Source organism: Homarus americanus, unplaced genomic scaffold (assembly GCF_018991925.1).
Source record: "Homarus americanus isolate GMGI-L3 unplaced genomic scaffold, GMGI_Hamer_2.0 scaffold41027, whole genome shotgun sequence".
NCBI classification, from domain to species: domain Eukaryota; kingdom Metazoa; phylum Arthropoda; class Malacostraca; order Decapoda; family Nephropidae; genus Homarus; species Homarus americanus.
The window spans coordinates 6,074,018-6,099,733 of record NW_024745073.1 but is presented as its reverse complement, the minus strand read 5'-3'; the positions used below and the strand labels follow the sequence as shown (position 1 = coordinate 6,099,733).

General features: G+C 49.1%; 1 protein-coding gene across 2 annotated transcripts in view; it reads left to right on the top strand.

Moving 5' to 3' along the window:
* Positions 1 to 1,111: 1,111 nt before the first annotated feature.
* Positions 1,112 to 25,716, top strand: part of LOC121878343 — a 112,183-nt gene continuing 87,578 nt past the window's right edge. For both annotated transcript variants that reach the window (XM_042384510.1, XM_042384509.1), the window contains exon 1: positions 1,112 to 1,362. The gene's annotated coding sequence lies outside the window, so the exon portion shown is untranslated. The remainder of the gene's footprint in view (positions 1,363 to 25,716) is intronic.

The following is a 25,716-nucleotide window of genomic DNA, read 5'->3' as shown; positions in this document are numbered from 1 at the left end:
GTATGTATGGTATAGTGTTGTGTGATGTAGTATGGGTGTATGTATGGTATAGTGTTGTGTGTGTGATGTAGTATGGGTGTATGTATGGTATAGTGATGTGTGTGTGTGATGTAGTATGGGTGTATGTATGGTATAGTGTTGTGTGTGTGTGATGTAGTATGGGTGTATGTATGGTATAGTGATGTTGTGTGTGTGATGTAGTATGGGTATGTATGGTATAGTGTTGTGTGTGTGTGATGTAGTATGGGTGTATGTATGGTATATTTGAGTTTGTGTGTGATGTAGTATGGGTGTATGTATGGTATAGTGATGTGTGTGTGTGATGTAGTATGGGTGTATGTATGGTATAGTGATGTTGTGTGGTGGGGGGTTATTGAGAAAGAGACGGAATTTTATGCATTTACACAGACAGACAGACACATTTAATTATTCAGACCGTAATATACTTGTGTTTGAAATACTTACACACCAGTAGCTCAGTAGTGGAAGACACGATCGCTATCCAATCCAGTACTTTGGTTGGCTTGGATAAAATTCTAACACACATATTTCCCTGAGTTATGTGTGTGTGTATATTTCTATCAATTATAAGATAGTTTCCACAGGTGTTCCATAAATCAGAGTCACTGTGTACTTCCCTAGCGGGCGTTCATGTGTGTGTGTGTGAGCAGGCTCTTTCCTACCTCCCATTCATATCACCTTGTGTCCCATCTTCCCAGATATCCAGGCCACTACAGAACCCTGGGTACACAGGGACACGAGCGGAATTGCACGTATCTCTCTCTCAAGGTTGTAATACTTGTTGTTTGGTGATAAAAGTTTAAACTGACAATTAGAATTTATTGGCATGACTGAACATTGTTGATTATTTGTACTGTATAAATATGTTATGTATTTACGAATGTATTACTTTTGTTTAATAAACTATCTTTTGTTCGGAATGTGATGTACGTATTTATAAAATTATCTCTTGTGTATTTTTGAAGGTTAAGGGTAAACTATGTTTTTTATTTGGATTCTTTCAAAAGTATGCGACACATCCCGGCAGTGAGCAGGGGCCTAAATTTTGTGCGTGGTGGCCGAGGACCGCGCGTCGCTGCTCACATACGCTTGGTTCTCCAGTTGCCAGTGTGGCTTTAGGGGTGAGGGTTGTTTGCTCGTGCTGGGTCCAGGCGGAAACTTAATATATGGTTTGTGGCTCAGTTAGTGAGATAGTTCACCGCTGAATGTGTGATAAGGTGCTATTGCAGTGCTGTTGTTGTGTACCGTGTGAAGGATCAGTGTTGCACACAGTGGATTTACACATCAAGTCAGCATCGAGGGAGCATTGGGACTCGGCGTCTGTCCGTGCGTCGGCTGCTGGTAGGCCCTAATGTTTACTTCCTATATTTTCGTCCTGTTGCTTTATGTTGTTTATGTCTTGTCTCATGGGTAGTCCCGAATCACTGTGTGTTTTATTAGTGATATACTGTGTGGGTCAGTGGGTGTTTAAGAGTTGTGATGGTGTTTAAACCCCGTGTGGTGCGTACAGTGTGTATGGTGTCCACACTGGGCGTGCCAAACTAACAGATTTTTTCTGTGCATTTTTTTGGTTGATTTTTAAAGGACATTTAAGACGCGACATGTATACTGGGGCATATGTGAACATAAGAGGAACCTTCCGCTGCCTTTATTATAACTGCCATCTGAATATTAGGTGTAGTTTGCGAATAAATATACTAGGCCTACCCGCTGGCATCATCCCCCTACTCAAGGCTGTGCCCAGTTGAACCATAGCTGGACCGTAGACTACAGTAACCTCGTACCATCACTGTTGACCATACACACAGCTGCGTGTACTTGTGTAAGGTGAGGGTTGTTGGCTGGGGGAAGGCTCGGTCATTGCCATTGTGGGTACAGGCGCAGGGACCACTACTGCCACCATCAGCTTTGTGTTTCTTGACTTGTTCTTGGCTGATCCCTGTTGCCTCGTGTCTACCAAACACCAGTGACTTGACCTGACCCTCACCTAACCTAGGTCATGGTGGGCTGCTCTCCACCGGTTAGTGTAGGGTAGATGATGGCCAGTGAGGTCACACCCGCTGAGGATGGTGGGGGAGGGGGGCAGGGTTCTCACGGGACGTACCCAACTCTGGTATATTGGTGGGTAGCGCGCGGCCCACCCTGTTTATCCTGTACATTTCATTACACAAGTAGTCGTACTTGGCGCACAACTCGCTGATGGGGTCCAGACTTACTCGCTGTCAGTGTCCAACCCTTTGTTCCCTAAATAACTTGGTTCAGACCAGTGACAATGTCCCACCACTTGTTGTGTCAGGTAGAGTGGCAGTGTGATAGTTAGTAATGTTCAAGTGTGTGGCAGGCGGCGTTACATCATGGTATTAGGGATCATAGTGTCTCCTCGTGTTGATAAAGTCATTATCTCACCAACAAGTAGTGTACTAACCTTCCCAGGGACCATGTGAGGGGACCAGTGTTGCCATTCTATATGGGGACTGGTGTAGGTGTAGACGTTTATGGTGTGTTCATGGACCGAAGTTTTAATGCATTGCCCTGTCACACAAATCCCAAATGCTTTAACATGTATACAAATTCTTGTGTATTTGGGAGATATATATCACCCCAACACACCTGAATTTTTGTGCACGTACATACACAGTACACTCTTCTGTACACAAACACAGGTAAAAAAAATGATCATATTGATTTTGACCCCAACACAAACTGTGTATAATAGACTATTCAGTACTCACGTCGCGGGTTCACCTTGGGGTCGTTTTATTACGTGACGAATATATTATCTGGCGCAGGTGAGACGGTGACTTGTGTGGCCTTGATAACAACGATTGGAACGAGTGTGTCTGGGCCCCGGCCACCTGCCAACCTTTGTTGACGTGAACAGCTGGCCCGTGTGGCACCTCCCTCCCCATGGTGTTGGTGGGGGTGAGAGAGGTTGAAGGTAATTAAACATTAACAAGAGGGGTGTTAACCAACGTACCCTACTATTGTCCAGGTGAATTCCTATTTCCCGTAATACCAATTTTGTTGTCCTGGGCAGTCCTGGTAGTTATGCAATGAGCTTTTTGTAGTGATGTCTGAGGGACCTTGTTTGCCAGAGTGCACTTGTAGTTGAAGTACTTTAGCCAGAATAATCCAGATACAAAGTGAACACCAGCAACAGTATCGACATGGCATGGCTGAGCCTTTTCCAGTGCTGCAGTTATATCCTGAAGGCAGCTGATAAATACTGTATGTATATCGCTAGAAAATGAATGAGTGTTGGGCGACCAGGAACTTGTGAAATATTTGTGACACTTTCTTTGTGTTGCGAGGGTCAATGTTAGTGCAGGTATTGTGATGGCTAATGTTAGTGGCGTTATTGTGATGGCTAATGTTAGTGGCGTTATTGTTGTGGAGTTATTGCCGTAATTTGTACTCATGAACACGCCCGTAATACCAGTGCAGTAGACTATGTCCCTCCAGGTCATATACATATTGGGAAAGTTTCGTAATACACGTCATCACTGGTGGCAGGGTTGGGGGGGCGGGGTGGCTCTAGTGGACTGTCTTAGTGTAGGTCAATGTTGAACTCTTTTATCGTCTCTTAGGGCTTACACCTGTCGTTTGGTTATTATTAGAGGATAGACTATTATCGCTTCCTCTCTCTCTCTCTCTCTCTCGTGTTTTTTTTACCCGCTTGATTAAGTTGTATTGATAAATGTGTGTGTGGGAGTATTTATAGATCCCTCGGGAGATTAAGACACCCAAGATTATTTAACACCTGAAGATTAACTATCTTAAACGCTACTTGTGGGGAGGGAGGGTAGATTAGGTTAGTGTTAAGGAGGTTAATCTTCAGGTGAAATAATCTCCGGTGTCTATTTTTTGAGGTGACTCGCGTGTTTTGTATATACTGAACGTGTGAGGAAGCACGTTGTGTGGCTATAATAAAGATATTCCTGTGGATTGTGTCAAAAGTCTCAGAATTTGTCAGCGTCGAGCAAACTTTAAAGTTAGCATATTTTTTTTTCCTCTCGATACTGTCAGCGTTATTTAGATTATCTCCTCAGTAGCTTTATTGATTTGATAGCGAGACTGATAAGCGTTATCATGATCGCCTGCTGTCGCTTTGAATGGCTCGTGCTAATCTGAAAACCGCAGGGAGAGTCGTCGTTCGAAGGAGTTAGTTTCTTGGGCCGTTTTGTTTGGGATATGACAGCGGATGAGCCTAAAGTCGTAGAGGTCCATTGATCGTGAATTGACTCAGGGCTGGTGATGGATGACTGCAGTGTGTGTGTGTCGAGGTGTTGCTTGCAAGTGACCAACATAGAGGGGGGTTATCGTGCTCCTTCCCTCCTCCCTCCCCTGAAACACGAGAGAGGGGGCGAAAGTGTGGGGGGGGGTTCTTCCTGCTTCTCCTCCTACCACCCCTCCCCTCTCAGCCTCCTCTTAACTAACCTCAATATTTTTGTGTGTGTGTGTGTGTGTGTTTGCGCCGTGTCCCTCCCTGGTCTTAACTAATTCTCTCACGTAATATATTGATGCGTGATGAGATTATTTATTCATGAGGGGATGCTAGGTTGGTATTGGTGGCTTCAGCTTTCCCCTCTCCACCCTTCCCTCTTCTCTTCCTATCTTCCTTCCCTCTCTTGACTAACACCCCTCCTCTCTTCTTTCCTCATTCCCTCTCTTTGACCGCCTCTCCTTCCATCTTTTTACCCCCTCTCTCCTCCTCCCCTCTTACCCCCTCTCTCACCCCCCCTCTCCTCCTCCTTCCCTCTCTCTTCTTCTAACACCCCTCTCACTTGTCCTCCTCGCCCGTAATTCCAGAATATGTTGTTGTGTTTGTTGGGGTTTATTGTCGTCGTCCTTGCTAGATAAGAGACTCGGGTGTTGAGCAAGAGAAGGCCTCTTGGGTAATTCCTCAGGTCTGATGAGGGGAGGGTGTTGCAGCAGAGTGTCGATAAGGTAACAGTAGTGGTGTGGCACCTGACTGACACACACCTTTTATGATAACCTCACTGTGCTTCACCCTGCCCACACACACACCATCCTCGTCATCGCCACCTCCTGCCACCGGCAATCCCCCGCCCACTTCGCGCAGTCCGCCACTACAACAAAATTCAGCCCATAAGAGACCGCACCGATAGATATAAGAATATAACCATCCCATCTATTGTTAAAATAATAAACAACTCCTGATTTGTGTACTTTACAACCCTGTAAATGTATTCAACGCATATCATTATGTCTAAATCAAATGTAAGTTTGTATATTTTCAGCCACCGGCTGCAACTCTATTAATAAACCGTTTATTATTATTATTATTATTATTACACCACATTTATCCCTGTCGCTCAGTCTTCACCCCTGCCATTTCATTTCCACTCTCTGCTTTCCCCCATCCTTTCCTTCTCCACATCTTGCCTAGCTCCAGCCGTCCCTCCACCTACTGACTTTCTAACACACCTGCCGTCCTCTCCCTCTTGCCCCCCCCACCAGCCGAGACTGACATCTTGAGGCTAAACTTGTATATCTTTGGCACGATCGAATTATTTACACTGCTGCAGGTTGTTACACAACGCAGTGCCTCACTCCTCGGCTGTCATTGCAGCTAACAAGTGATCACTCCTCGGCCTCCCTATTGACGCTAAATGAGTGTTTCCCTGTGTTGATGGTGGCAGCTAATTGGTAATAGGACCATATCGGGTGGAAGGTGTTCAGTAGTAGCTGTGTCTATTGGTGTACTGGGGAGAGAGAGAGGCGCTGCTGACCTCCGCCAGTACAGTACCACAGGATTTATAAGTGTCACGTCCGTCTCCTGGATGCCTTCCTCACAGGTGGTAGTATGTCATGGTCAGAGGGGTCCGGGGCCATGATGTTGTTTGTTGCACGTGTGACAGGGCCAGGTGTTGCACCTGCCTGTCTCGACCTGCCCCATTGTGTGCTGGGTATTCCTGGGTGCTGCTGGCGGCTCTTTCAGTCCTCCCACCGGCGTCAGGTTGAGGCTAGAGTGGATGGTGTGGCGACAGTCTCAAGGTACAGACTTAACAACACAGTCGGGATCATCACCATATACGTAAGAGTGTATCTAGGGGCACCAGCTACATATAATCCACTTTTTCACTGTTGGGAACCTTCCAACAGTTAAAACCACTTCTGGCGCGTGTAATATCTTTGAACCTCAGTAATGTTTATGTATTACAGCCTTATGTGGTCGGATGTGTAGTTCATGACGGTGGAGACAGAGTTAGCTGGTGTAAGCGTGGCTGTATGTGAGGACGTGACCGTAGCCCTGTTTTTGTTTACGCTTGCTCGTACCCTGCCCTACCTCCTCCCCCTTCATCTCCTGCCTCCTCTCATCTCCCCCACCGCCACCCCAACCCACCCGCTGGTCAAACCAAGGGTCAGGGTGGTAGTGGTGGGGAGGGAGAGTGTAGGGAGGAAATAGGTGCTCTCCTCACGCAGCACTCTTGTCCACCCGGCTTCCCCTTCCTCCGCCACATCACGCCACTGTTTCCTGCTGGCGTATACTGTTACAGGACTCAGTTCCGTGTAATCTCACCTTGCATAGTGTGCGCATGAGGGAGAGGCCGGTCAGCAGGGAAAAAAAAAGGGTTAGTGAGAGGTAAAAACGTGGAATGAGTGAGTGAGTGAGGGAGGGAGGGAGGGAGGGAAGACTGGGAGGCGGGGAACAGCAGCAAGAGCCGCCACCACCACGCGGTATGCGAAGTCGTTACTGACTTTTTTTTTCACAGAGCTTTTAAGTTTTTCTGGCCGTAAGTATGGGGTGGTTTTTGCTGCCAACTACAGTATTTTTATGAGGCGTGGTCAGCTGGTTGGGTCAGGGCTCATTAGTGTGTCAAGTGTCTTACAGATGACCACTTAACATGTTGTCTCGAGTAAAGTAAAAAAAAAAATCTTGTTGGGAAAACTATAGTTGACGCTAATAGGTGTGTGTGTGTGTGTGTGTGTGTGTGTGTGTGTGTGTGTGTGTGTGTGTGTGTGTGTGTGTGTGTGTGTACAGGCGCTCTATTGTCAACTATCCCAGATGGACCTGTATACACTAGTCCATGAATTTATAGTACCACACACACACACACACACACACACACACACACACACACACACACCTCCTTCACCAAAACAAACATTTGCCGTGTATGAAGAAAGAAGCAACTTTGTAAATGGGTCAAATTTTCTAGGGACTTTGATCGAGTTTGGAGACGGGACGGGGTGGTGGTGTATGGGAGGGGGTGACGGAAGTGTCGGGTGGTGACGGTGGACGGGACTGTTGGTGGTGGCGATGGGAACGTAACAATTTAAACCTGAGATAAATAGTCTTTTTCCTCTCTCCCTTCTTTCTGCGGTCTCTCTCTCTCTCTCTCTCTCTCTCTCTCTCTCTCTCTCTCTCTCTCTCTCAACTTGGCTGTGTGTGGCTTCTGGTAACTTTTAAATATCTATAAACACCTTTACCCCCTTAACTGTACACCTGGACGAAATAAAGAGAGGTCTTAGGTGTTTGATCACAAGTTTTATTAATGATTAAAGTTTTTTGTTACATTTAGTATTAATAAGCCTATTGTTTATATCCCTTTATATATATTTTCGGATCACGTGCAGATTAGCCCCCCCCCCTCCTCTTAGCTTACATCATGATGGTTAAAACACCCTAACTCTACCTGAGGGGGTTAGGTTAAGTGTCTAAACTTCACGTGACTCGTATATCCTGGGTAGAGGAAAGTCGTACGTCGTCCCAGCTTAGGTAGATTTGTGTGTGTGTGTGGATAATTATAATGTGGTTAATGTAAAAATCTTATGGTATTTGGTGTTGGCTGCTGGTGGTGGGGTTAGGACGTGACAATCACCACGGTGTTGGTCTTAAGACTCTGGAGCGGCAGACGTACATATTGACGTCCCCAAGTTAGAAATGTTTGGAGAGTCCTTCACGTGTTTGTCTTAAGCTTGTTACGTTGTTTGTATTATTATTATTATTATTTAGTGTTTTTATTATAATAGATACAACATTAATACTGTAATTCTATAATTTTGGAGTAGGTTTTGGAGAGAGGACTTAACAGGTTCCTCCAACAGTCCCCCCTCCCTCTGGTGCTGGGGTCCATCAGGCCAGGTCGGCTGTAACATCTGGCTGATTAACGTCACGTGAGAACTTTTAATCGTTGACCGAGCTGTGAGAATTAGAAGATCCTCCCCCTCCTCCTCCCGGGACTCGACTCCAATTAGTCTTTAGATTCCGGTGTGTAAATAGAATACTGAGAAAATAATATAGGAGAAAAATAGTGAGCGAGAGGTTATGTGGTGGTGGTCTGGTACTACAGTAATGTTGGTCAAGTGTTGTGTGTCAATAAGAGCAGGCAGTGTGGTGTGGTGCCACGTAGGGGAGGGACACGACATCATCCTCCGCCTCTCGTTACTGAAAACTTTTACTGGTACTTTTTTATCGGTGCCCCATAGCTACCCTCACCTGCCCACCAAGGTGCTCGGTCGACCAAGACACAGTATGGCGGGTACATAGGGTACATTTTTCGTACCTTATCGGCACTTGGGGAGATTGAATAAAGTATTGATTATTAGACGTCACGCACTGGTGGTTGGCGGGAGTAGCATGTTTGGTGGTGTGGGGGACGGCCAGCGGCGACACACACACCCTCACCACACTTGGCCTTGCTCACCTCACAGCTGGCCACTGGGTTGGGAGTCACAGACATTCGTACGCTATATTTTTACCCTACAGTACACCATGTTGTGGGAACGTAACCAACTGGCCGTGGCCACCAAGATGGCCTCAACATTCCGTCAAACTCGGACCTTGGACCTGTGTGTGTTGAACTGTACAGGAAGAGCTTGTTGTCAACATTAAATCAAAACCAATACACCATAATTTTTTCATCCTTTCGAGGAACATTTTAATTGGTATACTTGTATGAACATTATATTGTAATTTGTCGCACTCGGTCTCCGGGTTAAGTTGAAAAGGGGTCTCCGTGGTAATGGCTGCACGTGTCACTGATGATAAAGTATACAGTATATTTAATCCAGCATCGAGATAAATATCTCCGTATGGCTGTTAACAGTGTGAAGCCTGGCTCGTGTGTGTGTGTGTGTGGGGGGTGTATCCCCCTGGATCAGCCATAAAACCTTGGTTCCTGGTACACACTCACGTTACCCCGAGCATCAAGTGTCTACCGGTTTTTAGCTGGCTGGCCGTCACACTTAGTCTCACCGTTACCTGTAATTAGGTAATTGATCGTGAAATATAATGAGCATCTCTTAACCTTGTGTTACGTGTTAGATGACACGCACCAACAACATGTCCAGTAACGCGGGATTGTTGTAACGTTACCGCCCTACTGTATCATGGTGGGGAGTGTTGGAGGCTGTGGGGGGGGGAGAAGGGGTTAACGTGGTGGTGGCCGTGGCGGCCCGGGAGGTCTGCCGGAGAAAGTTTTCAGACCACGTGCCCCTCACGTAGGCCTATCACGACCCATCGCCTTTCTCACCTGTTACTCGTCAGTGCCTCCTTACAGCACTCGTCCCTCCCCTATACACATACATCACACTATTGCGATTTTACATGAATTTTCAGTTCCTAGAAACAAATACATGATAAATAGATATTGCAGGACGAACTCTTGTGTCCGGGGCGTCAGATCTCTCAGTAGTGAGGCTCGGCCCCGAACTTTTCTCGCGCGAATCTGGTCCCATTTCCGGCACTTGATCCGAATCTTTGTTGAAAAAAGAAGGAATGTTTGACTCTCAGTGGGACCCATGACGGTCTGTTGTATAGGCTGGTGTGCGTGTCCCCCTGCCCTCTGGTAGCCGAGTGATGAACTGTCTCTCCCCCACTAGTGGTAACTCCGCCTCCTGTGAGCCCTTCCAAACCTGTGTCACGCTCCCTCCACCACCCAGCCTCCCACACCATCAGCTTCACAATCCAGCCTCCATACCACCCAGCCTCCACCATCCAGCCTCCCGCCACCCAGCCTCCACCACCCAGCCCCCACCACCCAGCATCCACCAGTATCCACACCACTTACTTTCCACACCACCCAGCCTCACACCACCCAGCCTCCCACCACCCAAGCCCCCACCACCAGCCCCCCACACCCCCAACCCCCACCACCCAGCCCCCACCCACCCAACCCCCCACCACCCAACCCCACCACCCAACCCCCACCACCCAACCCCCACACCACCCAACCCCCCACCACCAGCCCCCACCACCACTCCCCACCAGACCCCCACACCACCCAGCCCCCACACCACCCAGCCCCACCATCCAGCATCCACACACCCAGCATCCACACCACTTGCCTACATCACCCAGCCCCCCACACACCACCCAGCCTTCACACCCAAACTCCACACACCACCCAGCCCACCACCCAGCCCCACCACCCAGCCTCCACTCACTTTCCACATCACCTCCACCATCCAGCCTCCACCCCAGCCTCCACCACAGCATCCAACCATCCATCCCTCACCATTCAGCATCCACCATCCATCCCTCACACCACCCAGCATCCACACCACCCAGCCTCCACACCACTCACTTTCTATCATCCATCCGCCCCCACCACCCGCCACACCACCCAACACCACCACCACCCCGCCCACACCACCGCCACCACCCCATCCACACCACCCTCCACCACCCCGCCTCACACCACCAACCAGTCCACCACCCAGCCCATCCCAAAACCTGCAAACCTGCATCACACCACCAGCCCCACACCATGACCCCCACCACCCAGACTCACCGCAACACCACCCAGCCTCCACACCCAGCCTCCACCACCCAGCCTCCACCACCCGGCTCCCCAAACTCACCACGACCCCACACCACCCAAACTCACACAACCTCCACCCAGCCTCCACACCAGCCTCCACACCACCTGCCCAAACTCACACCACCAAGCCTCCCACACCACCATACCAACCTCACCACCCAGCCCCCACCACCCAGCCTCCACCACCCCCACACCACCCAGCCCCACCACCCAGCCTCCACACCACCCAGCCACCGCCACCCAGCATCCGCCCCAGCCGACGCCTCACACCACGCCCGCGCATCACCGCACACCCCGACATCCACACCACCCAGCCACCCATCACGCCGCCGGCACACCAACCGCCCCCATCACCACCACCCAGCCTCCACCACCTGCCACATCCTGCCCAGCACCACGCCGCCGGACCCTCCACCACCCAGCCCCACCACCCAGCATCCACCGCGTATCACGCCCAACACCGCAGCCTCCACCACCAGCCTCCACACCACCCAGCCCCACACCACCGAGCCCTCCCACCCAGCCTCCACCACCAGCCTCCACCACCAGCCCCACACCACCAGCCCCACCACCAGCCTCCGCACCCCACCCAGCCCTCACCACCAGCCCACCGTATCCACCCCAGCCTCCACCCCACCTCCACCACCAGCCCCCACCACCTGGCCTCCACCACCCAGCCCCCACACCACCCCAGCCCACCACCCAGCCCCCACCAGCCTCCACACCACCGCCTCACCACCAGCCACCACCCAGCCCACCACCCAGCTTCTGCTAAGTTACACTATCTTGTGGTTTATAGTGTTATCACACACTAATTGCCATAATAATAATTGTGGGAGTGTCAGGCTGTTTCTAAATTCATTTGTGTGAACGGCCGTGTGTGTGTTGTGTGACAAGAATGCCACTGCCTTCCCCCCTCCTCCTGCTCCACCACCCCTCTTCTGGTCCCCGACGCCCCAAGCAGCCCTCTAGCCGGTCACACACCTCCAGCCTCCCACAGCCACGCACCACGCACAGCCCTTCCGCGCCAATGAACCTTTATCCTCAGGGAATTAGAGTAATAAAGCGTCACAGAACTGGTCGAAGTGTTGCCAGGTGTCTGTGAAGGTAAAATTGTCGTGTATGTGTGTGTGCCCCTCCCCGCACATGGGTCCCGACAGTCGTGCCGCTACCGTCTTGCCTGAGGCTGAAGGGGGCTACAACGACTAATGACCTACCCACTCCAGGACTTAAGAATACGCCGGAATACCATTATGTAGTCGGTGAGGATGCAGCCTACACCGGTACGTTGTTGTGTTCTCACGGTGCACTGTGTGATGGGTGAGAACGTGAGGGCAGCGCCAGCAGAAGCATTAGTGAAGTGGTTTGTTGGGTAGGCTGGGCAACCTCCGCCGCCCTGCCACCTGGACACCTCGCTAGGGGAGTAATGCGGAAGTGTTAGTGTGGGCGGCGGCTGTATCAGGTGACCTGGCAAGGGGGACCATCCGGCTACCAGGTAACATTATATATATCACTTGACCTGGGGTCGTCACTGCAGCAGTGCGGTGGGCGTCGGAAGCTACGTGTGGGGTGTCAACCTCTCTCCCCCTCTCTCTCTCCAGTCACATGAACTAAAAAGGTTTGTTGCTTTTGCAATACAAAGAGTACACATATTTTATTTAACAACAGTGGTATCCTCCAGGTTTTTCCTCCCTACTCCCAGCACTGTCCCAGCCCCATAGTCCCTACACCCCTCCTCCCAGGCCTGGCCCAAATATCACTAGTCAGCCGCTCACCCTCCCATCATTCTTCTTTAGTGTTTCCCTTTCCCTCACCTCGCCCTCTCACCCCCACCTCGCCCTCTCACCCCTCCCACCTCGCCTCCCTCTCCCACACCTCGCCCTCTCACCCTCCCCTCGCCCTCTCCCACCTCGCCCTCTCACACACCTCGCCCTCTCTCACACACCTCCTTTCCTCTCACCACCTCGCCCTCTCACCCTCACCTCCCCTCTCTCCCACACACCTCCTTCCTCTCCACACACCTCCCCCTCTCTCCACACACCTCCTTCCTCTCTCCCACCTCGCCCTCTCTCCACACCTCCTTCTCTCTCCCACACCTCCTTCCTCTTTCACCTCCACCTCCCTCTGCTACTGCACCCCATACATTGTTTCTTCTTGCCTCATGCTCCCTCCCTCTTACTCCTTACTCCCTCCTCTTACTCATACTCCTCCTCTTACTATACTCCTCCCTCTCCTCATACTCCTCCCTCTTACTCTCCTCCCTCCTCTTACCATTCTCCCCTCCCTCTTCTCATCTCCTCCCCTCCTCCTCATACTCCCTCCCTCTTACTCTCCTCCCTCTTACTCCCCTCCTCCCTCTACTCCTACTCCCTCCCTCTTACTCATGCTCCCTCCCTCTTACTCTGCTCCTCCCCTCTTACTCATACTCCTCCCTCTTACTCCCTACTCCTCCCTCTTCCTCCCTCCCTCCCCTCTTACTCATACTCCCTCCCCTCTTCCTCCCCTACTCCTCCCTCTTCTCCATGCTCCTCCCTCATGCTCCTCCCTCTTACTCCCTCCCTCACCCCCCTCCTCCCTCCGATCAATCACTATTGCTGTTCTATTTTCCCATTTCCCTCCTCCTCCTCCCCTCCTTCACAATGCTCCTTCCTTTCCTTCCCTCCCCTTTACCGTTCTTCTTTCCCTCCTGCCTCCTCCCTCCTCCCTCCTCCCTTTCCTCTTCAGTCTTCCCTCTCTCTCTCTCTCTCTCTCTCTCTCTCTCTCTCTCTCTCTCCTTCCTTCCATCATTTCCACCTTACCTCCCTTCCATGCTCCTTTCCTTCCTCTCTCCACCATCGTTCCCCTCCCTCCCTCCTCTCACCCCTGGCCATGTTCCCCACCTTCCCTCCCCTCCCTCTCACCCCTGCCATCCTTCCTCCTCCCCTCCTCGCCAGAGTCTCCACCATGTTGGGTCACAGATCTCCTGGTGTGTTGGTCCTCCCCCCCTTCATTTGTCTCCATTTATTACGCCATTTTCTTAATCTAACAATTGTTTCCCCGTTATATCCCCCCACGCTCTACCCCTTGCCCCTGCCCTCACCCCATGGTGTTGGTGACGCCAGTGTGGCTTCTGCCTGGACACGTATTAGTTACACTGCTTGTTTTTAGATAATATATATATGTAATAATAATAATAATAATAATAATTAATATCTTCAACAAACGTTGCATCACACGAAAAGTAGGCACCCAAGCTTATTTCACCTGATGACACGCTAGATTGAAGTTATTATCGGAGTGTTTAACATCTACTCTCTCTCTCTCTCTCTCTCTCTCTCTCTCTCTCTCTCTCTCTCTCAAAAAAGCTCATCTAGTAAGTTTGTGTCGCGAGGTGTGTGTGTGTGTGTGTGTGTGTGTGTGTGTGTGTGTGTGTGTGTGTGTGTGTGTGTGTTTTCCCAGTTTTACCGTTTGTATTTTTTATCGTATTTTTTGTGCCTATTTTATTGTACCCTACAGGCTGTGTTTCCCCTCCCGCTAATCCTCTATATATTTCCCTCTCTCTCCCCCCCGTTTATGTTTTCCCCTCTTGCCTCCCTCTCTCTTTTCCCTCTCGTCTCCTCCCTCCCTCTTCCCTCTGTGAGGTATCAGCTGACTCTCCTTCCCTCTCCCTCTCTCTCCTCCCCTCTCTCCACCTCCTCCTCTCTCTCCCCCCCCCCAACCTGGAAACAACCCTTGCATCTCTCTCTCTCTCTCTCTCTCTCTCTCTCTCTCTCTCGTTTTTTACTAGTCTCTTTATCTCCCGTGTTCTCTCTTCCTTACACCCTTTCTTCTCCTCCTCCCTCAACCTCCCTTCCTTTGAACCTTCTCCGAGTAAAATATTCTCCTCTGCGGATGTTCTGAGCAGGTTCCTCCCATACTCTTTCATTTTACCTGTGTCCTTCATTATTATCCTCTCTTCCTCTCCCCTCTTCTTCTTCTTCTTCCTCCCTTTCCTCCTCCTCCTTATCTGTTCTCTCCCCCTCCTCCTGTTCCTCCTACCGTTCTCTGTCATCCTGTCCTCTCCCTTCCCCTCTCTATCACTCTGCTGCCTTCCTTCTCCCCCCTCTCCCCTCTCCCCTCGCCCTTCCCTCTTCTCATTCACCTTTATCATTAGATGTGTTGTGTTGATCTTCGACGCCTTCCTCCCCTCCCATCTCTCTTCTCTCTCTCTCTCTCTCTCTCTCTCTCTCTCTCTCCTCTCTCTCTCTCTCTCTCTCTTTCTCTCTCTCTTTCTTTCTTCATCCTTAAATTGATTTTCCCACAGCATCCTCCCTCGCCTCTTCCATCTCCAGTAAATCCCCCTCCTCTCTCTCTCTCTCTCTCTCTCTCTCTCTCTCTCTCTCTCTCTCTCTCTCTTCTCTCTCTCTCTCTCCCCCTCTCTCTCTCTCTCCTCTCTCTCTCTCTCTCTCTCTCTCTCTCTCTCTCTCTCTCTCAGACACCTGTGAACACTTTTTTAGCATACAAGTGTTAGTTGGTGTCCATGCTCATGTGTATGTATGTATATGTACGTGGAGAGAGAGAGAGAGAACCCTCAGGGCCGGTCCGGGTTACACAGGATAATTTCGGGTGGGTGGTGGGGCTAAGGACCTGGAATGTGTGGTCCTCACCGCTGTTTTAACGTGTATGTATGTATGTATGATATGATATACGTGCAGCATGTAATATATATGTGTATGTATGTATGTATGAGCATTATGGCATCACAGTTATATGTAATAATAAATAAATAAAACTTACAGTATAAGTACAGAATGTTACGTGAGAGATACAGCCAGCCATGTTACGTGAGAGATACGCGCCATGTTGCGTGAGAATACAGCCAGCCATGTTACGTGAGAGATACAGCCAGCCATGTTGTGAGGATACAGCCAGCCATGTTACGTGAGAGATACAGCCAGCCATGTTACGTGAGAGATACGCCAGCTATGTTGCGAAGATACAGCCAGCAACGTGAGAATACAGCCAACCATGTACGTAGATACAGCCAGCCATGTTACGTGAGTACAGCCAGCTATGTTACGTGAAATACAGCCAGCCATGTTACGTGAGAATACAGCCAGCCATGTGAGAGTACAGCCAGCCATGTTACGTGAGATACAGCCAGCCAGCTATTTACGTGAGAGATACAGCCAGCCATGTTACGTGAGAGATACAGCCAGCCATGTTACGTGAGAGATACAGCCAGCCATGTTACGTGAGATACAAACCATATTATGTGAAGATACAGCCATATGTTACGTGAAGTACAGCCAGCCATGTTACGTGAGAGATACACCAGCTATGTCGAAGAAAGCCAATGATTCACGTGAAACAAGCCAGCCATGTTACGTGAGAATACAGCCAGCTATGTTGCGTGAGAGATACAGCCAGCCATGTTGCGGAGAAGATACAGCCAGCCATGTTACGTGAGAGACAGCCAGCCATGTTACGTGAGAGATACAGCCAGCCATGTTACGTGAAGATACAGCCAGTTATGTACGTGAGAGATAAGCCAGTGTTACGTGAGAGATACAGCCAGCCTGTTACGTGAGAGATACAGCCAACGCATGTTACGTGAGAGATACAACAGCCATGTTACGTGAGAGATACAGCCAGCCATGTTACGTGAGAGATACAGCCAACTAGATACCACCGTACGAGAATACAGCCAGCCATGTTACGGGAGAGTACAGCCAGCTATGTTACGTGAGAGATACAGCCAGCTATGTTACGTGAGAGATACAGCCAGCCATGTTACGTGAGAGATAAAGCCAGCCATGTTACGTGAGAGATACAGCCAGCCATGTTACGTGAGAGATACAGCCAGCTATGTTACGTGAGAGATACAGCCAGCTATGTTACGTGAGAGATACAGCCATGTTACGTGAGAGATACGTGATACACACACATACGAAACATCAAGAGTGACTGGCACATTCTCCCGGCCTTTAAAAGTTTGTAGTGCTAATTGGTGTAGCTTTACCTCTCACGACTCCCACCTGTGTTTCTTGGTTATCTTTACTACCTTACCTGTTATGTGCTGTGGCTCTCATTCGTTCATTCTTTTTTTTCATTCACGAATTTACTCACTCACCTCTCATTCACCTGTTCATTCACTCACTCACTCGTTCATTCACATATACAGGTACTCACTCACTCTTCATTATTTTATCGATTAATTATTGTTATTATTATTATTATTATTGTGAGTTGTTATTATTATTGTTGTTGTTGTTGTTGTTGTTGTTGTTGTTGTTGTTGTTGTTGTTGTTGTTGTCATCATCGCCCAGGTGACTCCTACCTTGCCACTCACCTCGGATAAGTCGACTTGAAACGAGGTGTGGGTATACCTGAGAGTGTTGTGGTGGTACTGACACACACACACACACACACACACACACACACTGTAACGCGATGCCTGAATTCTGGTTAAAGAGGATACAGCAAGGGGAGTACAGTACGGTAGGTTAGACACTGTAATTCTGTGAAATGGCTCCATTGTGAGTGGATATTTTGGGTTATTTCTTGGGAATTCCTTGGGTATTTTGTTGGTTATAATCGAGGATCTAAGATATCTATACGTGGATGATTGGTATAAACATTGAACATTTACGTGAATTGAATTGAAACAGTTTATTTAGCCAGAAAAACACAGATACAGAGTGGATAATAATAACAATATTAACATGGCTGAGCCAGTTGAGAACCTGAGCTCTCTTTGAGGCACCTGATATATACTGTACATATATCTCAAGGAAGTATTATGTAACATTCAGTAACGTCTGGAATAGTACAATAGCATGGTAGTAATAAGAACATCTCGTACTGTTACCACGGTTATCACTTCAATATTTATAATTTTTATTTATTTATTATTATTTTTTTTAGTTTATCTTATTTATTTATATATACATAAATTAGAGTGGAATTGAAAAACATAAGTACAATGGGGGAGCAGTACAACATGGGCTGTACAGTAATAATGTTGAACAAGAGGACAGAGCTGTCAGGATTATGTCTGTTGGCAATTATGTTTATTGCAATGGTAATTACTCATCTATTTACATGATAATTTCCGAGGGATTGGTATAAACATTGAACATTTACGTCAGGGATTGGTATAAACATTGAACATTTACGTGAGGGATTGATATAGACATTGAACATTTACGTGAGGGATTGATATAGACATTGGACATTTACGTGAGGGATTGGTATGAACATTGAACATTTACGTGAGGAATTGGTATAGACATTGGACATTTACGTGAGGGATTGGTATAAACATTGAACATTTACGTGAGGGATTGGTATGAACATTGAACATTTACGCGAGGGATTGGTATAAACATTGAACATTTACGTGAGGGATTGGAATAAACATTGAACATTTACGTGAGGGATTGGTATAAGCATTGAACATTTACGTGAGGGAAAAGTATAAACATTGAACATTTACGTGAGGGATTGGTATGAACATTGAACATTTACGTGAGGGATTGATATAAACATTGAACATTTACGTGAGGGATTGGAATAAACATTGAACATTTACGTGAGGGATTGGTATAAGCATTGAACATTTACGCGAGGGAAAAGTATAATCTTTGAACATTTACGTGAGGGATTGATATAAACATTGAACATTTACGCGAGGGATTGGAATAAACATTGAAAATTTACGTGAGGGATTGATATAAACATTGAACATTTACGCGAGGGATTGGTATAAACATTGAAAATTTACGTGAGGGATTGATATAAACATTGAACATTTACGCGAGGGATTGGAATAAACATTGAAAATTTTCGTGAGGGATTGATATAAACATTGAACATTTACGCGAGGGATTGGTATAAACATTTAAAATTTACGTGAGGGATTGATATAAACATTGAACATTTACGTGAGGGATTGGTATAAACATTGAACATTTACGTGAGGAATTAGTATAAACATTGAACATTTACGTGAGGGATTGATATAAACATTGAACATTTACGTGAGGGATTGGTATAAACATTGAACATTTACGTGAGGGATTGGTATAAACATTGAACATTTACGTGAGGGATTGGTATAAGCATTGAACATTTACGTGAGGGATTAGTATAAACATTGAACATTTACGTGAGGGATTGGTATAAACATTGAACATTTACGTGAGGGATTAGTATAAACATTGAATATTTACGTGAGGGATTGGTATAAACATTGAATATTTACGTGAGGGATTGGTATAAACATTGAACATTTACGTGAGGGATTTGGGCCGATTTGGATTAACTTTGGAAATTGATCTATCTCTCTCCTATTCCAGAGTTCTCCCTATATCTCCTATTTACCTCCCACTGTCTCTGTCTCCTGATTGTTTCCGTCTCTCATATTTGTCTCTCCTTATCTCTCTCCTATTTATCTCTCCCTATTTCTCTGTTATTTGCCTCTTCCTATCTCTCTTGTTTGTCTCTTCCTATCTCCTATTTTGTCTCCGTCTTCCATATTTGTTTCTCCTTATCTCTCTCCTGCCTATCTTCCTCCCTCCATTTACCGTCGCGTTCCCTCCCTTTTCCACTTACCCTTTCCCTTCCTATCTCTCACATATCCGTTTGAGGCTCTTTTTCCACGCCCCCCCCCACTTTCCCTAGGCCCCGCCCCCTCTTTCCTAGGCCCTGCCCCCGCTCTCCTCCCCTGCCTCCCTAGGGTCCCCCTGCTCGCCCTCGCCCCTACGCTCTTCCCTCGCGCTCCCTAGGTCCTGCCCCCCAGTTCTCCCTAGCCCCGCCCCCAGTTCTCCCTAGCCCCGCCCCCCGCTCTCCCTAGACCAGGGGTGTCAACCTCATTTGCCAAGGCGGGCCAGATTTAATATGAGTACACAGTATGCGGGCCAAGTAACATAATTATGAGCACTTCGCAATCACCTCTTGGGTGAGTAGTACGACAAAATAAGAAAGGTGGATTTAGTCTGCCCTCGAGCGAAACCTTTAAAAACAAACAAATCAAGTGTTCATTTACCTTGATCAATCTTATTGTTTGTTACTGCTGCTTCCTAATTGGCGCCTCTTGGTATGGACCTGTGCATCAAAGTTTGGCACTAACGACTGAGCTGTAGCAACCTTCAGTATTGAATTAAGGTGTGCATCAGTAAGTTGAGACCGAAGCCGAGACTTGTTCAAGTTCATCACAGAAAAGAGTTGTTCACAGACATATGTACTTCCGAACATTGACATAATCTTTGAGGCAAAACATTTAATCCTGGGATAATTTGGCCCAAAATATTGATAAAATGTGCCACCATCAACACTCGAAAACTTGTTCCTCAATACAGAATTTTACTGGAGCTCATTGGTGATGTTGATTGAGTATATTGTTCTAGGAAACAGCGGACTATTTTATTCAGCTGAGGGATACACTCACTATTTAGTTTTAGCTCCCCAAGGTAAGGCTGGAGCAGCAATTGGGCCGCGGACCTCATGTAAGAGTGTGTCGGGCCGCATGTTTGACACCCCTGCCTTAGACCCTACGCCTTGCCCTCGCGCTCCCAAGGTCCCGCCCCTGCCCTCACTAGGCCCCGCCCATCTCTTTCTCCCCACGCCTCACACTCCGCCTTCCTTCCTGTCCTGTCTTTACGCCTTATCCATCCTCCAGCTACCTGATGCCCCGAATCACGGGTGCTTGGGGACATTCTTGCTGGTTATCCCAAATTTGCTAGCCCACACTGATTAGTCTTCAATTAGAATATGACGTCCAATGTATATGACCACTGTCTTGCATGGCAGCGAACAGTAACATCACCCACATGACTCTGACCTACTGTATATACTCTGTTAATGAATATGATGTATTTCTTTGTGTATGAACCTCTGTCCTGCGTGGCAGTGAGAAGTGATACCACCCTCAGTGTCAAGACCTGACTGAATTACTCAGAATAGGCAAACTGTACTCCAAGCTTTGCCAATAAATTTGTTAAACTTAATAAAACGCCTTCCCCCCTCCACCTTTTCCCACGCCCCTCACAGGTCGCAGTCCTCCCTTCCCCTCCCGCTTCAGTGTCCCAGCCGCCTCCTGTGCGCCTCAGCACCCCCCCCCGCTTCACCCCTCTACCACCCAGGGCCGTGTTTGGGGTGTGCCGTGTGTGGCTGATGCCCGCACAATTGAGCCACACCTGGGAATAAAAGCTGAAAATTATGGATGGATGGGCGGGACTATTGTTGTTTGCAGTAGCACTTGGTGGCCTGTCAACACAAGGCTGATGCGCGCCCCCTGGACTTCTCCTGATGGGTGGAGCTGTTCCGTCGTGTGCTGCATCTGTCTCCGTCGTTCCGCTGTGTCTTTCCGTCGTGTGCTGCATCTGTCTCCGTCGTGTGCTGCATCTGTCTCCGTCGTTCCGCTGTGTCTTTCCGTCGTGTGCTGCATCTGTCTCCGTCGTGTGCTGCATCTGTCTCCGTCGTTCCGCTGTGTCTTTCCGTCGTGTGCTGCATCTGTCTCCGTCGTGTGCTGCATCTGTCTCCGTCGTGTGCTGCCTCTGTCTCCGTCGTTCCGCTGTGTCTCTCCTCTCCACCAACAGTTTCTATGCCGGACTTCCTGCTCTTGCTCCCCGTGTTCTATTATGTGCTGTTCGATACGTGTTAACATAGTGAGCACGCTACACCGCCTTCACCTGTACTGAGCACTGGCCGCCGTGTATTGATGTGGTGTGTTCTCTTGTCTGACATGCCCGTGATGTACGCTGCCTCCCCCACCCCCCTCCCTCCCTCCGTACCACACCACCATCCAACCTCTTCCTCCAACACCACCATCCACCCCCCCTCCCTACCTCACCACTAACTCCCATCCACCTCACCTCCACCTCACAACACCACGACCTCTTCCTCCTACCAACACCCATTCACCACCTCCACCCATCCACCTCCTCCCCCACCACCACCTGCTGTTACATAGTTTATCTAGCGTTTACCTGGCCTTGGCTTTGTCCTCCACCAGGCTGGGCTGTCTTCGCCTCCTGGATCACCACGTCGCTGGAACTTGAAGCTGAGTGGGACGGGGAAAGGGGGGCAGGGGGGCCAGGGGACTACACACCTGGGGGAATGTGGCGTTATGTGTACCTAGGAGATGAGGTAGGAATAGGACTATGAGGAGGTGAGGAAGGAGAGGTGAGGTAAGTAAGTGGTGGTGAGGTTGGAGGAAGGAAGTGTGGTGATGGAGGAAGAGGAAATGGGGTAGAATTAGGAGGTGGTGAGGAAAGTAGGAGAAGGTGGTGAGGGGGAACAGGAGTTGAGGTATCAAGCTAGGAAGAGTAGGGGGTAGAACTAGGAGGGGGGGGGAGGGAGGGTATCAGGTGGCAGTGGACAATAGCAGTACTACTGGAAGAACCATCATAATAGACCTACTTTCCATCCCTCCTACCCTTCCCTCCCTCCCCTCCTACCCTTCCCTCCCTCGCTGCCTACCCTCCCTCTCTCCCCTCATACCCTCCCTCTCTCCCCTCTCCCCCGTTTTTTGTTGCTTGTCTTTCACCACCCCTGACTGATTCATTACCTTCTACTCCCCCCCACCCCCCCTCCCCCCCTCCCCTCCCCCCCCCCTACCACCACTCCCCAACCCCCACTACCCACCCTCCCCCCCCCCACCACCCCCACCCACCCCCACCACTACCCACCACTCCCCCCCCCTACTCCCCCCACTCCCCAACCCCATTCCCTACCCCCCCTCCCTCTCCCACCCCCCCACCACCACCACCCCACCCCCAACCCCCATTCCCCCCTACCCCCCCCTCCCCACCACCCCCACCACCCCTCCCCCCCTACCCCACCACTCCCCCCCCCCCCCCCCCCCCCCCTACCCCCTCACCCCACTCTCCCTCCTGCTCCTCCTGCCTTCTTCTTTCTCCCCTTTTTCCTCCCCTCCTGTTCCCTTTATTGTACTCGTGTTTTTCTCTCCTCCTTTGTGTCTCGACCTGGTGAGATAGGTAGTGTGTGTGTGTGTGTGTGTGTGTGTGTGTGTGTGTGTGTGTGTGTGTGTGTGTCCTGAAGTACGTTTCTTACCCTCCAAACTAATTTAACCCAACCTAACCCCATCCTTCACCCCAGATATGGTATTTAACTATCAGGTAACAATGTGTGTATGGGTGGGGGGGGAGGGGGGAGGATGGGGGGGGGGGAGTCTATCAATCTCTAAGGTGAAACCAATTTTGTGAACGTTTAATGGAAGATATTACAAACTTCGGGTAAGGTGATGCATATTATTTACCCAGGTAGTTGATGACGTCACGGAAGGTAATAGCGTAGGAAGGAGGGTAGGAGGGGGGGAGGAGGGTGGAGGGGAGGAGGGAGGGTGGAGGGGGAGGAGGGTGGGAGGGAGGGGGAGAGTTGAGATTAACGACCCTAAGTTGTCTTGTAGTCTTGAGTAAAATTATTGTTATTATTGTTATTATTATGATTATTATTGTTATTATTATGATTATTATTGTTATTATTTTGGGGAGGCGAAGTGAATAATGTTTATGTGGTGTGTCATGTGTACGTCAGGGTGAGTGGGGATGTGTCTGTCACAGTGTGGGGTGTGTACGTCAGGGTGGTGGGGGTGTGTCGTCAGGGTGAGTGGTCAGGGTGAGTGGGGGTGAGTGGTGTCAGGGTGAGTGGGGGTGTCAGGGTGGGGTGATGTGAGGGGGGTGTCAGGTGGTGTCGTCAGGGGTGAGTGGCCAAGGTGAGGGGGGGTGTGTACGTCAGGGTGAGGGTGTGTATGTCAGGGTGAGTGGGGTATGTACGTCAGGGGTGAGTGGGGTATACGTCCAGATGAGTGGGGTTGCACCTGGTGAGTGTAGTTGATACGACCAGAGAGGAAAAGTCTGGTTTAAAAGCGTGTTGAGAAGACCTCCAGCCTGTGGTGTGTGTGTGTGTGTGTGTGTGTGTGTGTGTGTGTGTGTGTCGTCGCTTCTGGAGAATATCCCTATGTGCTTGTTTTACCTCCTCCTCTCTCTCTCTCTCTCTTTCGTTGATTTGCATACGAGGTTCACCATTGTATTAGTTCCCAGTGCACGTTTCCCCCCTCAGGTGTGCACGTCCCTCCCCCCAGGTGTGCACGGCTCCCCAGGGCACCACCACCGTAAACACCCGCTGCCCCCAAGACGCACAGTATTTTCCGTGTGTGTAAACATCTCCCGCGTCTGGCCTGTGGTGGTGGTGGAGGGAGAGATTTACGGAGGCCCGCTGGTGGTGTCCCCTACCTTGATCACTAACATACCGTATAATAATAATAATAATAATAATAATAATAATAATAATAATAATAGTGTTGAGGTCAGGTAAAAGCTACGTTGATTCCTCCCACACACACACACACACACACACACCCTTGTTACCATCTTCCACTTTGTTCTCACGTCTGTCTTACCTGTCGAGTTTATCACCTTAAGATATACAGTAGTGAAAACAAACCTCCATCTCGTGTCCTTGGCAGCCCGTGGGAGCCTCAGCTGATCAACTAGACGATGCCACTAGGGAGTACCTGTGTGATAACTAGTGACTTGGGTGGGTAGTGTTAGGGTGATGAAGTTCTCCCCACAGGTAACTCTTACTTACTTACTTACTTACTTACTTACTTACTTACTTTTACTCTGACTGGCAACGCGTCGAGAGGAGTGTGGGAACCGGAGTTATCAGTTCCTGGTGATATACTTCCGGGATGCTTCTGTCTCCTGTCCTTCTCCCCCTCTTCTCCTTACACCCTCCCCCCCACCCCTCCCTCCTTCCCCAGCTTACCGGACGGACGGAGGTGGGTAGATAGCGTCACACATCAGATGACTGTCATTGATACTGTGGAAAATCGTGTGTTATCGGATTAATGATTTTCGATGTCCGATAGATGATGATATTCTGGTGGTTATCGTGGTGTTGCGTGTTGATTATAGTAATGTACTGCATGATGTAGAGACCCTGCGTGTTATATGAGTCAGGTTATGGGGAATACAGAGAGGAATAAACTCAGGTCTATGAGGAGCGCCTTTATCACAGTGTTGTTAGGAGGAGTCTTGCCCCACTACTGAAGAAGATCTGCCTGTCCTGGTGGTATTTTACTGGGGGGGGGGGGGACGTGAACACCTCGTGGAGTAATGATGCCTTGCTTCCCCCACACGGCCTGTTCATCCCTCCCTCCCTCCCTCCCTCATCAGTGTTGGGGAGTGAGGGAGGGGAGGCAGACTGCGGGTGGTGCTGGTCTGCCTATTCTGGTTTACTCCTGCAGTATGGCCATGACGTCTCGGGAACAACTGCAGGGGAGGACTGCTGGTGGTATGTATGTATGTATGTATGTATGTATGTATGCATGCATGCCATCCCCTCGTTAGTGGTGTTAAGTATGTCTTGTTGTGCTCGTTAACTCCACGTTACATTATAAATTTTCTCTAATTTATATATACTGTATATATTTTTCTCTCACTCTAATTTGTGTTTTGGTTCAACTGGGAATACGGACAACCACCGAATGACCTTCTTTTTTTTTTACACCCAGTATAGACATGTGCAGCTGGGTGTAGCGTGAGTGTTGCAGCGGGTGTAGCGTGAGTGTTGCAACGGGTGTGTTATTGTATCGCATGTGAGCAATGTTCCAGTTTTGATTGAGATATATACCCGTGAGTGTGTGACATAGGCGAGCTCTGCAATGTGATCTATGTAATTTAAAAGGTTAGCTGCTGGTGATGGTGAGGTGTTGTTGTTTGCTTGGTGTGTGGGGGGGGGGTGGTGGTGTTGTTGGTGGGTGTTTGGTGTCAGTTTTAGTGTGTGTGTGTGTGTGTGTGTGGAGGTGGGGGTCGGTGGTGGTGGCGCCCGGACACACTCGCCTGCACCAGTCATCTCTCCCACACGTCACCCTCCGCAGTGCTCCCCGCTACACACAGACAGACATACACACTTTTCC